Source organism: Cupressus sempervirens, chromosome 7 (genome assembly GCF_028749045.1).
Source record: "Cupressus sempervirens isolate cs-2001-9-10 chromosome 7, ASM2874904v1, whole genome shotgun sequence".
Classification (NCBI taxonomy): Eukaryota; Viridiplantae; Streptophyta; class Pinopsida; order Cupressales; family Cupressaceae; genus Cupressus; species Cupressus sempervirens.
In genome coordinates, this window is record NC_143124.1 from 337,280,206 (window position 1) to 337,293,440 (window position 13,235).

The following is a 13,235-nucleotide window of genomic DNA, read 5'->3' on the forward strand; positions in this document are numbered from 1 at the left end:
TCAGAAATTGTTTACTCATGATCCAAAGACTACGATGTTTGACACATACTATTCTTATTATGTTGTATCTCATCTTTTAAAGAACTCAGTACACACTATTTACCTGACACCTAAATAACTTGGCACGTATATACTATTTGACACATGAGTTACTCAACACATAATACATGCCAGGCATGCATTCTCTGGCAACTTCTACTTGGTATACTTTGATCACTCGGCTCGCATTGTAATACTATTATAGAATGACTAAGTATTTTCTCACTATACTGTCAAAACCAATATGAGATTAACAGTAAAATGGGAACTCTTCTATTTAAATATAAAAGTAGATTAGTTTATCTCGTTAGTATCTTCACTTATGTTTGGATCATGTTTTACATTACTAGTGAATAGACCTCTTCTCAGATGTTCTAGCAGTAGACATGGGGTTTTAGAATTTGGTAAGTCATTTTGATCATGATTGTTATAATTTTAAAAATGATCTTTCCCTTTTTTTGTACTAGATTTATTCAGATTCTAGCAGTTATTTTTATATGAGTTAATTAAATTGTTATAGTTCAGCTACAACCCAAATGCATTCAATTGTAGATGTCAATTACCTCTATCAAATACAATCCATATCTCTTTCCTATGTAATAGTCCACCATTCCTCTAGCCATCCCTTTATCTTGTAGAATGTTAGTTACATTGGAGTGGAATCCAAAGATTTACATCGCTATCATAGAGTCTTCTAGTTATTTTTTCTAAGAAATATTTTGTAATCACCATTCTCAATTTTTCTTCCACTCTTGCTTATCCAATTTGAAAAACTACTAGTGTTGGACATTGGTAAAAACATCCAAGAGGATTCATCTCTCATTCATTTAGAAAATATTTCACGAGGAATTGTTTGATTTTTTTTTTTATTGTTTATCATTTCCCTTGGTGTGACTTTCAATGATGGGGGAGGTGAATCAACATCAACCAAAAAGATATATATTTATGGTTTATTGTAGTTTTTTGAATTTTGGTGAGTTTTTTGCATATTTAATAAGATGATGTTTTCTTAAAATCTTTTGGCATAGCTTATTATTGATCCATGGTTGAAATTTGGTATAATTTAGTTTCATTTCCCATTGGTTAAATTTAAAAGTTCACAAGGTGGGTGTTGGGATCTTTTGGAACACACCTTTGCCTCAAATGGAGCAAATATTCAATCTAAATCTAAATTCTTGGGGGTTACATTGAATGAAAAAGAATCTCCTACAAAATTGGGCATCCAAGAGCAATTCTAATTTTTTGAATTTGGGAATCAAGAGAGAGTGTAAGTGGTCTTACATGGACATCTATTTTTAGCATGCTATAAGAGGTGTTGTTGTAGCTATTAATGGAGCTTCCAAAATGAAATTCTAATGAAAATGTGTTGGAAATCTAACTTGGGTGTACCATCCTTGGGTTGCCAAATGAAATGAAATGCAAGGGTCAATACTTTGTATATAGATTGACAAATGTCTGATTCAAATATTGGTTGTTGTAGGTGCAGCTTTGAGGTAACTCATTATTGTTTCCAGGTCTATATTAGATTTATGCCATATTCTAATGTGGAGATGACAAGCTAGTAGATGTGGTTCATTTTTTTATAAATTGGTTTCAATTTTTAATAATAATTCCTCTAGTATGTTGTTTTAATTTTCAATAACACTCCCTCTAGTTTGTATTTTTCCCCAAACTTAGCTAGAATGTGTGCAACTACATTGGCTTCCCTCAACACATGTTTTATGCTAAAACTCATTTGTTCAAAGTATTCCAATAATTTTAAAACTAATTTATCAATTTTATAATTTTTTTCACATCTAATAACGATGGCCTTAGTCACCACCTTTAGATCCCCTTCCATGTCAATTTAAGTTCAGCCATCTCTAGTGCATTCCTGTAAGCCAATCAGAAAAGCATTAATCTTTTCCATGTTATTTTTAACACTCAAATAACCTAAGGAACCCTACACCAATATTCCTTCATTATCATGCAACATACAAATATAACCAATGGGGCGATGATTCCCCTTACCTACACCGCCAAAGTTTAATTTGGTCTAGCTCACAATTTCTTTGTCCACCCTAAGTCATCATTCATTGGACACTTCAGTGTGGGCCATGTAAGGAAACTCAGGTGCAAAAACAACTTCCTACACTAATATCATAAGGAAAGTATGATGCAAATCCTATTAAATCCTTCTACACTTACAGATTCAATATCATGTAAACAACAATATTGTAGCCAACCATGCATACAAAAAATAGATAGAGAAAGAAACACATAACACAAGGATTTGCTGGTAGGGAAAAACCTTTCGGTAAAAGAACCCCACCCCTTCAGAACCTACACAATGTATTATCTTCAACACGAGGTTACAATACACTTGCAATGCAAGTTCAACATCAAAAACTAAAGACACCAGTAGCTACTCCCAGTACCAACAATACACCCTTTTTTCACATCTCTTCACAACCCAAAAAATGCTTATAACATGCGCTTCACTTTAAGGCTACTCCCAAAAGGTAAACTGTATTAAGGTTTTAATAGTACTCAAATATCTTAGTTGCCACATGTCTTCACCTGTCATTGAATCTTCCTAACATAGCTCTTACATGTAATAGGAATCCGTCATAACCATTTTAGTCATGATCTCCTTACACACAATTCAAGATGTCGACACATTAACATTATTTGCAAGAAATACATTTTACAAAACAAATAATAATGAATAGGAATTATACAAGGTTGAGACACCTTATTCCTAACAGGCCAAACCTTGGAAATCACTTGGTTGTTCCAAGAGTAAAATACCTTCTGAATTTGTCCTTTCTTTCCATTCAAAACCTTAACAAAGTCATCTAAAATTTTGTGTACAATTAAAAAAAGTAGCACCATAACTCCATTTAAGAGCCTACATTTTTGTTTGAGCTATATGTTCCCAAATAGATATGAAGTGGAGACAATCTCAAAGCTTCTCGATAAGTCTACCATCCTATGTCTTGGAAAACCTAAAAGGAAAGAGCCTAATAAGGCATAGCATGCCCCCTATTTGCTCAATTTCCCCTCAACCTAGTTACAACTAGCTTGTACAAAGGCACATAAATAGTAAGTGACTATAGTATTCACCCTCCTTCCACATTACCTACTAGCCTAAGCCCTCTATGTTGATACTTTGTAACCTCTCACTAGCCAATATTGGTTCATGCAATAAGAGTCACAGTAATTTCCCTTCATTGATAAAAGAGACATCATGCCAACACAAGTCACACCTCCAATCTATCTCATTTGCATTTTTTATTATCAGGTGGTACCTTATCCTAATTAAAGAGTTCTTAGACTTGGAATAATACTACATGACTATGTCCTCCATGTTGAAGGGAAGATTCTCCTCCATTCTAAATCTTCAAATAATGTTCTCCTGAATTCAGTAGTGATATTTAGAAAATTAAAATTGACAAGCTTGCCATCCATCTGTTATGAATCACATATAGTGTAATTAGAGATCTTGGAGATCATCTTCTCCTTTAGGAGTCTTATATTGCTCAATAGAGCATAATGCTTAGTGTCCCTCCCATGAGCTGTTCCAAAATCCCAATCTGTTGCCCTCTATAATGTTCCATGGAATGTGATTCACAATGATACTTCTAAACTCCCACATGAACTGCCTAATAGCTGATCACCCAATCAAAACATAAGTAGAATTCACGTTAAATAATTTTAGTTCTATTTTTTTTTTTTATTACTTTTTACTAAAGTTTCTTTGAGCTCTTGACCACTTTTGAGACAAGTTTTTCTCCTAGTGTCAAATATTGCCAAAATTTTTGACAACTAGGCTCCTATTCCTCTTATTGAAAAAGATACAATCCTAGAATATTATATAGATTCATTGAGGCTTGTTTGAGCCACCCAAAAACACCATTTCAAAATTCCATCCAATTTTTTCATTGTATTGTTTATCAAATTTGAACAAGACATAGAATAGATGGTCACAACACACAACATAGCTTTCATCATAGTAATGCATCCAGACAAAGAGAACCATTACCTTGTATGCATGTCTTTAATGTACTAAATTAATGAAAACCAATTATCACATTAAAAAATGTGCATGGACTCCCTCCGATTGAAATGGGGGAAAGGTACTTTCTCAGTTGTAACCAAGAACTTAGTTTTTGATTATTCCTCAAGAGAGATACAACTTCATTGTGAAGAAAACAAATCTCTTGTGCCAAAACTCAAAAAATTGATTAGTCATGTATCAAGGCTTCCCATTTGATTAGATCACCATTCAACTGATAAGGACCCTATCTTCCAAATACTTCTGACCAATACTTGACAATTTTGTTGGCTATGATTGGAAGAGAAACATATCTCTTTCTTGAGGAAGTAGGTATTTTATATACTATAAAACATAAATCCAATTCAAAAAAGCTATATTGAGACAATAATAGTATGCATCTTAGCTATATTTATTGTTTGTAACTCACAAATAGTTTAATGAAGAAATCATTCAAGTATAAGTGAAAAAGAAGGCTAGCTTGATATACTATGCACAGACCTATGATTAGACAATCTTGCAGTTGTAACTCAAATTAAAGAGATGTTCTTGTTAAAAATATAAGAGGGGTAATTGGGAGGGGAGGGGTGAATTAGTTACCACAAAAATAAATCCCAGATCCCTTAGATGTCACTAAAAAAAAAACTCTCAAAACTAAATACAACTAATGCTTGGCAAACACACATAAAATATTGTAACTTGGTAAATACTAAATATGTAAATCTTTAGATGTTATCTATGATTACCATTACTTTAATTTAGTTGCAAACACATAAAAGAAAATAGCATCACCACATTTGACAACAAGATTTAACATGGAAACCCAATTTGGGAAAAACCACCAATTACAACTAGTTACTATTTTCACTCTTCTGAAGTGAGCCCTATTAGGAGTCAACCATGTTAAAGGTTACAAAACACACTATTAGTTGTAACCCTATTAGAGGATTTAATCATCCTATTAGGAGTTGTCTTGTTAGAGGTCTTTAGACAATTCAATAGAACTACCACCTTGTTAGAGGTTTTACAAATAGTTGTTAAGACAACTCTGTTAAGTGATTTTGATCACTACTACAATGGTTAGAGAGTAACAATGAGATCACCTAATTTATGATGCAACTAAATTGTTAATTGTAGATCTCAATTCTATCTTGTTTACTTGATCCTTCTTGATCGAATGTATCTTTATAGCTCCAAAAGGATATTCTTCTTATCCTTCTAATTCTCTTCCTCTTTTAATTATGAAATCTTTAATGTATTCTCACACTTCCATATCTTCAAATCCTCAACTTGACCTTTTACTCATATATTTCGTTTTGTCAATTTGGCTAAAATACAACTTAGAATAACTTATATTCATCTTCTTAGTCAGCTAGAACCAATAGATAAATCAATTTTAATATGCCAAAATAAGAAAATACTTTGTTAGCTGACCTAGCTTAGTAGACACTAACTCAAAAATGATTTTCCTATCTTAACCAAGTGAAGCTCGATCAACTTTATATATTTGAAAAGTTTCTTTGGTAATTGAGTGAACTCAGTTAACATTGGTCCCATTCAAATTTTCTTTCATTAATTGAGTGAGCTTAGTTAACACTCATTTTCTGTACACTTTCCTTTCTCTCCCAAGTGAACTGAGTAGACACTATCTTCTAAACTAAGAAAACTCGAGAATGCTTAGTAGATACACAAAAAATGTCCTTACTACTTGAGTGAGCTTAGAAAGTACTAACTAATAATGATATGAAATTTTTGTAACATCAAAGAGAATACAAAATCAATCAATTATTCCAATGATCTCCCTCTTTGGCATTGATGGCAACACAACATGTCATAATGCAAAGAAGTTTTAAAGCAAGAATTAAGTAAGGAACATGTTGGCTCTTGATTTAATAGTTTTGCAAATATCCAAGAAACCAAATAAATGCATCTAAGGCTAGCAACTTCCTATGATAGATACATTAGACTATAGTCTTGGGCCAACTATAAGGCTTAACTCATTCTTCACTTCAAGTTCTGTAAGACCTAGGAGGGTTAAGCTTTAGGTTCTGAGATATGGTACTAGTGCATTTAAAACATAAATCTAAACCTAATTACTATGAATGAAAACCATTTATTTCTCCTAATAACTCATGAAATGACACAAATCTATACTAGCTAAATGCAAATCTATGAATCTCATAAGTTGAGTGAGGGTTAGTTCCTTTCAGCCCACTACAAAACATGAAAAGTTGAATTGATTTTGATTAATAATATTGAATTCAAAAAACCCTCAGGTATGCAATAGTAAGACTTTAATGATCTTGCAGCTGACTAGTACCTAATCCATTGGGCAAATCCATGAATCAAATGCATACATATGGATATCTGGTACTTGTTTATATATTTAGATATATGATCTATCCATTTAACTTGTAAATGGACATCTATGCTCAATCTAAACCTCATTCTTACATGATATCCCCATCAGTAACCTCACAACCCTGTTGATTTCCCTAAAGCATTGACATAACCCGTTGAGTCATAGGCAACAATGAAATGACATACAGTCTTAAGGGACTACAACTATGATCTAGGCTCTTTGTTCAAAGATCATAAAACATTGAAGCTCACTAAGATAAGAGACAAGATTCAAGATGAAATTCAACCTACTGCTATTCTTTGCATTATTTCCTTGAAATTATATAGTCATATACATGAAATGAAAAACATGAAACAACCTAATAAAACTAAACTATCTATATATTCCTTCCTAATGTTGTTCACATGAGATAATTATGCTGAAAAATATGGTCTCTCAGTATTGGGAATGCATCAAGACTGGAACCAAAACCCTGGTATCATAGTAGTGTGTAAATTTTCTCCAAAAGATTGGAACCTCTAATGGTATCACAACAATGAACTTTTTTCTTCCCAAAAACTGGAACCATTAGTCGAACCCCAAAGTGGGTCTGGCTAAAATTTTTTGTTTTCAGACAACTAAAACCTCAAATTGATCCACTAATCATCTCAAACTGATTAGAATCAAATTTGATCACTAACTAATCGTTAAAAACTCAATTTATCACTTTCTTGCAAACTGTCAACTTTGTTCTAGGAGGTCCTTTGACCAGCCTTAAAAACTGACCAAAACACCTAATCATGCTATAAAAATTGGCAAACTGACTCTTTGTTCTGCATTCTTGCACCCTGTCGAATCTTGTTTCATGAAGAATTTGGGGTCAAAAGATATTCGCTATCAAAGTTGACCTTTTAGGACTTCCTACAAGAAAACATGTCAGAAAACACTAAATTGGGTTTAGAATCGGCTTTAGAAACTAGGTAAATTGACACTTAGGAAGACAAAAATTGGGGCATTGGTTCTCTATCATGAGGACAGTATAAATCTACAATTTGGGCTCATGAGGAATAACAAGGCACAAATGGTGATCAGTCAAGGTGGACTACTCAGATTTTGTAGACTAGAAGCATTGATAGAAAAGTGATTTTTGTAAATGGAATGGACCTGGAAAAGTGTGCAAATAGATTCGTCAAGAGATAAAAATCAGCACACTTGAAGTATTTTCAGAGGACAACATAGTGGTACAATCCATCTAATCTCACCTATCACGGATTAGGAGTTATAACATCACAAATAGGGGTTCCAACAAATCTACAAATGCTAACACCAGTAAAAAGATAGAAAATCCGTTTGAAATCACGTTTGAAAACTGATCCAATGGGTTTGTCATGAGTTGAAACTTGAAACATAATAAGGCTTTGACATATACAATGCAACACAAAATGAATTTCAACATTCTAGTCATCTAGGTCAAAGTTATAACTCATCAAATAGGGCCTTTCCAGAAACGTGTGCAATTTGCAAATGTGTGAAAACAGTAAACTACCAACTTTGAGGGATTCAAAACCTAGTCAAATGAACTAGAAATGACTTGACATTTGAAACATAGGTTTTCAGATATGGATACTAGACACTCCCAAAGAAGTGAGCCCTGAAACATTTTTGGGTGCAAGTTATTCGATTGCAAACATAGCCTCTTGTCACTATTTGACACCAGTGAAAATGTTGAATTAACATTTGCTCAAAAAAGGACTTTACGAAATGGCTCAAAATAGAAATTTAACTTCATGGAACACTTAGACAGGCTAAATGGAAGGTGCTAGAAGCATTGAACACCTCTTAGGCCTCAAACTGACAGCTAGGTACATGTGCATCAAAAAGCGTTTATAGGGCTCAATTTTCTCAATGGTACTCAAAATTGACCTTGCAATTTTTAGTCCCAACAGAACATATCCTTAGTTTTAGTATGATTCTCATTTATGAGAACTCACTCTGTCAGTGTGAACTCTTTCTACCTTTAATTTCTCCCTCTGACTAGGTGACATTCCAAGTGAATGATATAAAGTCCTCTAACAAGGCTCACCCCTAACAAGGTTATTGAAATCCTCTAACCAGATCACATTTACCAGTGTACATTTTAATCTTTAACAAGGTTGGCCTTTCACAGGGAATCACTTTAAAAGAGTGAGAATGAGTAGCATTTTACTGGTTGTTTTGCCCAAATTGAGTTTCCACATAAAATCATTGAGTCAAATGTGTTATTGAAACTATTATGTTTCATCCTTACATTTTGGCAAAGTTCATTTCATAGTAACCTACAAGTTTAAGTGATTGTATGATCTAATGGATGCATGCATGATGAATATGTTTTATGGATATGGGTTCACTAAGCTGTGAAAAAAAAATTATTTGTACATCTGGACCTTGGATAACTGATTCACCCCCCCTCCCCCCCCCTACCCACTCTGAGTTATTATAAAGAATTTCAACATTATTTTCTTTAAATAGATTCATGGTATTAGGTAACAAAGTTGACTTAGTGACTTGATTAAATATTAGTTTAGATATGTCCTATAAAGTCCCAAGTTGGGATCAAGATTTAGTTAAAAAATAAAATGGTATTGTCTTAAAAATGGAAAAGCATATATACTTATTAAGGATTGATTAGGATTGAGAGTAGATTACTAGTTTACTATTGGCCTCATTTTAAATAATTAGTGATTAAGTTCAATGTTTCCTATTTTTAGTCATTGTGGGGATAAATAATATTCAAAATGTAGATCATATGGAAAGGATAACCTTTGTCCTTGCTCATTTGTATTTTCCTTATGATCAAAGGATGGTTTTTGTTGATAATCATATTTTTGAAGTACTTTTAGGTATACTATCACCAAGTACAATCTCAAAATAATAGCATGATGACATTGTTGCATTATATACTCTAGCATAGGTTCTGGTGCACAATATCTAGTAGACGTAGCTCTTCTACCTCAACCACTTCAAGTCTAGTTGGGGAGTAAATTTTGAAACAATAAAACATTGAAGATGTTAACTTTTTAGTAGAGGGTAAGTGATTTTATTCTCATAGGATTGCACTATTGGCATCATTAGATACATTATGTACCATGTTTGATGGAGGCTACATGAAGAAAGAGGCAAATGACATTAAAATTCAAAATAGAGGTTGGGGAGCTTTTGTACTACTGATGACATTTATTTACACAAGAATAGTTAATTTTGTGACATATATAAAACAAGATCTTCTTAGGGCTCCTGATCAATATCTCTTAGAAGGGCTTAGAAGGATACATAGTTGACAACTACTGACATAGTTGTTTGTACAAGACCTAAAGTTGCACTTAGAGTTTGTTCAATCATTAACTAGAAATACTTCAGATATAGATAAAGGTTGAGGCATTGTTTTTGTGCATAACATAATAGTGCACTTATGTATATGATTACCTGAAAGTATATAAAATAGAAAAAAGTGGCCTTAAATTTTTTCTATGCAAATGGTTTTTTTCCTTTCCATAATAGTCATAGATAAGTTAGGATATACAAATGTCAAAATGTAGAATATTTAATAATTGGGATTAACTAATCATTTTAGAAACAAGAATATGTTGAATTCCCATAAATATTCACAATATTTATCTCTTTCTTTGCATATAATTGGCTTAAGAACTTAAATTACAAAAAAGTGCACTTTATTATTAGTGTTTTTCCAGTGGCCATATATCTTTCTATGACAAACCATTTGTTTAGGTTTTCAACTGAAAGCAATATATGGACACCAACTGATAGTGAGGCTAATAGAAAATGACCAAGATGGTGTTGGAAATAATCAAGACTAGCTAGGTTACTAAGAGGGGAGGGATGGATTAGTAACCTCAAAATTTGTGAAAAATTTAGCACTTAATAACATAATCCATTTACCATCAAAATATCTAATCTACTGCATTCATGAGAAACTAAAACATAAACATTCATGGCACATGAACACAATATTTGGTGACCTAGAAACCTTCCAAATAGAAAGTAAAACTAGGGTGGGGATGATACCCAAAAAACTTCAATATTATAGTATAAAGTTGGCCTATTAACACTTACAATGATCACTTCTGATGATTTTCCCTATTAGGAGCAATTAAGACTACTAGGTCCACCTTGTTAGAGGGTTTACAAACATACAATGAAGTATGCACTCAGTAAAGAGATTTAAAGAAAAGATTGTTAAGTCTACCCTGTTAAAGGATTTGAAGCTAATTCACCTATTAGGATGAAACAATAGATCTTAATTACGGCTGAATTGCTGATTAAGATCCTTGAAATGCTGATCACCTCTTTGTGAAAGATGTAACTTGACTGCTCCTGATTTGACATTGCACAACACTTTACTCTACTTCTGATCCATATTCGCATTCTCATGCATCAAACAATAATTCTCTAACAATTGAGTAAGATACAATACATTACATATATACCAACCCAATTCTCATAATTACAAGGTTGGGCAAAACATAATATAACACCAATATAACTGAGTCAGCCCAAATATAGAAACTTTTGTTCTGAAAGCTAACTTGGTGAATTTCTAATACTCAACATCCATTGCATTACTCAACATCATCATGAATTTGATAGAGGTAGAGGCTTGATCCATACTAATCACTCAGCGTACTATTGAACTTGGTGTACACTGGAGACTTGGTAGATATTGTGTCACTCGATGGAAACTAAATACCATGTTTACCTTGCTTGCACTCAGAAAATAGTACTCATTCCATCACTTAGTTAACACTAGTTCACATTATAAGAACTAATGACTTGATAGATACCATGAAGCTCGGCAGCCATTGAACTAATCAACAAGAACTAAACTGCTCGATCTTAACTGTTGGACTTTACATTGCATGTATTCACTTAGTAACCACTAGAATGCTCGGTATGAACTGTAAAATTGGCTAACCACTGAATATTGAGCAAAGAGCTTAGTAACCATACAAAATCTAAATAAGTGTTGTTACTAATAAAAAACATGACTTAATGCCAACAATCTCCCCCTTTGGCCTTAATGACAAAAACACTTATCAACCAAAACTTATGTAAACTGACATGTGGATTTTGATTTTTGATTTTTCAAAATTTGTCTTTGTAATTCTATTGTATATACATTTGCACATATCTCCCCCATACAATGTACATACCATATCATGAATAATATCATACTGAGTGTGTATATGAGCAATGTTAGTATGCTAATAGAAACCAAATTTAAATAAAGGTTCTACAAACTAAACAAAATTCATAAACTTCAAGATAGACTAAGATGAGCTCTCAATTGAAAATATGAGCCATTAATGGGCTCTCTCAATGAGAAGATCTCTTGTTGAGTAGCTTTGTCTAAATAGATAGAATGCATGCTCAAGCTTTATGCTTCAAAAAGGGCTTCAAATGGAGTTGGAATTTGGGTGTGAGTGTATGGTTTTGATGCAAAATGGCTTCTCAAAATGGAATTATGACTTTACTTCATGGATTGTGTTATTTTGCAAAGGGGAAGGATCCAATTTATAGGCAAGAGGCTTGAGGGATTGAGGACTAAGATGCAAGGATGGGAAAAAGCTCATGGAGGGCTCAGATTGCATGAGAGTAGAGCACATGGATTGTGCTTCCTTATAGCCAATCAAGGAGTGACACATGTCACATGGTGAGAGGATGGAGAAAAGGGGAAGGATGAGTCAAAAAAGGAGGCTCAAGGGATAAAATCTTCATAAAGACCCTCATAATGACTTGTAAGAGCAATAAAAGGGCTTGGAAGAGTCATTTATGGCCTAGTGGACTTCATAAAGTTTTATGGTTGAGATATTTTGAGGGAGATGAGAGCAATTTCGAATTGGGCATGATTAGGAGGGTTTTAAGCTTGTTTAGGCTTGTGCAAATGATTAGAGGATGGATTAGGATGGTTTAGGATTAGCTTCGGGATAGGAAAGTGGATGGCATTTAATGAGGGTGGGTGAAGAAGGAGATATTTGTTAACTTTGGCTTGGGTTAGTAAGTTTTAACCCATGTTTAGAGAATGTGACAAGGTTAGGAGGGGATTAGGATTAGGTTTAAAGACATGTTCTAGAAGAGTCTAGACTTTGGATGAGGATAAAGACTTTCTAGAATAGTCTAGAATTTCCTAGGATGAGGATGAAGACTTTCTAGAAGAGTCTAGAACTTCTTAGGATGAGGATAAATTAAATTTTTAGGAAATAAATAAAGTTTTATTTATTTCAAGGGTTTGGGTTGAGGAGATATTTATTAAAACTTTTTTAATAAACATGAGGATTAATATTTAATCTTAATTAAATATTTTGAGTTGGGATTAGGGGTAGGAAATGATGGGATTAGCCTTTAATCAAAATTAAAGAAGGATTAGAAGATTTTGGAAGAGGTTAGTGGTCTTAAGGAAATTGGCCAAGTTTTGGGCAAAAAATAATTTTTTTAATTTATTTTGGGTTTTTTGGTCAATTTATTAATTAAATAATTAATAAATAAGGAAATAATGTTTAAATAAGATTTAAAAATTTTTGGGAGGGATTCCTTAATTAAATATTTTTAATTAAGATAAAGGGATTTAATGGCATAAAAATTAATTAATTAATAAATGATGATGTCATCAGGACTTTTTCAGAAAATAAAAATACTTTATTTTCTAAAGGTTTTTAGGTGTCTACAGAGTGTATATACAAATATCTCTTCTCCTTATATACATGTTTCTCTCGTGTCTCTCCCCCTTTTTGATAGTAATGCCAAAGATTTATACACAATCTACTT

General features: G+C 32.9%; 1 pseudogene; it reads left to right on the forward strand.

Moving 5' to 3' along the window:
* The first annotated feature begins 9,201 nt into the window (after positions 1 to 9,201).
* LOC149546807 (ARM REPEAT PROTEIN INTERACTING WITH ABF2 pseudogene) lies at positions 9,202 to 9,733 on the forward strand (annotated as a pseudogene).
* Positions 9,734 to 13,235: the final 3,502 nt, after the last annotated feature.